Here is a 1,147-nt window from a genome sequence, read left to right as displayed (position 1 = left end):
CCGAAGCCTCTGGCCTCCCTACACAATTAAAAATAATTAAGATTAACTAACCTGGCATTCATAAAGAAAAAAAGGAAAACAATTTTTCCCCCTTCCAACTATTTTTAGGTGGACCCGAGAGTCAGAAGGGCATACTGAGAGCTGAGCCTGCCTTGTATACTTGGTCATTCAATGGCACGAAAGCCCAAGGCCTTCCACATTGTGAGCACAAAGCACAGTGCCATCCCCCACCTTCCTTCTAGCATAGAAGATGGACTCAGACCAAGTAGGAGGAGGAGTCCCTAAAGATGGGAGGTGGCAGGAGTTTGCATTTTCTTCTCTATTAATGGCTGCCGTAGGTAGGGACACATGCTAGTAAGAACCCTGGCCTATTTTTGGAGATAGATGTTGCCTTTTCTTAAAAATTAAAGTCGTGTATATTAAGAGTCAGTGGTAAGATTTTTAGTAAAAGACAGGTCCATTGCTTCCATTTGCCTTTCCTGAGGAAACCACTTCTAAGTTGTCTTGTTTGTTTTGGTATTTACTGCAGCATAAACATATTAAAAGTCACCCCTTTTCTTTTTTGGCCAGTTGTATTGGGAGAAATCTGGTTGTCAGCCCTAGTGGTTCTCAACTGGGGTGATTGTCTTCCCGTCTCCACATGTGAAAGTATTGTAGACATGACTGACTGTTAAAGTTAGTAGATGCTACTGACCAGAGATGTTGCCATGAACATTCTTCAGCCCTGCTGAGGTCGAAGAAAGCAGATGTAGGGGGATTAGAGTTGAGCTGTTGGGGACCCCAAAGGAAAACTCAGAAGGGTGAAAGTCCAACTGCCCTGAGTTCTGGGCTCAGTGAGGAGAGTGGTCACACATAGTATAACCTCTGTCTTCAGCATAAGCAGCCTTTGCTTTGTTTGGCTGATGGTGGACTCCAGTTGCTGTGGTTTAGGTAAACACTGGTCAACAGCCTGGTTCACACGTCAGTCACTCATGTGTGAGTCATTGCGTAAAGTGCAAACTCTTCGGCGCTGGCTCTCGAGTCTGCAAATCACATTTAGAAAATAGCAGTTATTCATGATCCGTGGTCCAGCTCCACTTCCAAAGTCTGCTGATGACTGGGTTTGTGTACCTGTTCCTGCACTCGCAGATGACAGAGTTGTATTGCC

This window comes from Microtus ochrogaster, unplaced genomic scaffold, assembly GCF_000317375.1.
Source record: "Microtus ochrogaster isolate Prairie Vole_2 unplaced genomic scaffold, MicOch1.0 UNK3, whole genome shotgun sequence".
Taxonomy (NCBI): domain Eukaryota; kingdom Metazoa; phylum Chordata; class Mammalia; order Rodentia; family Cricetidae; genus Microtus; species Microtus ochrogaster.
Note: the sequence above shows the minus strand (reverse complement) of the source record.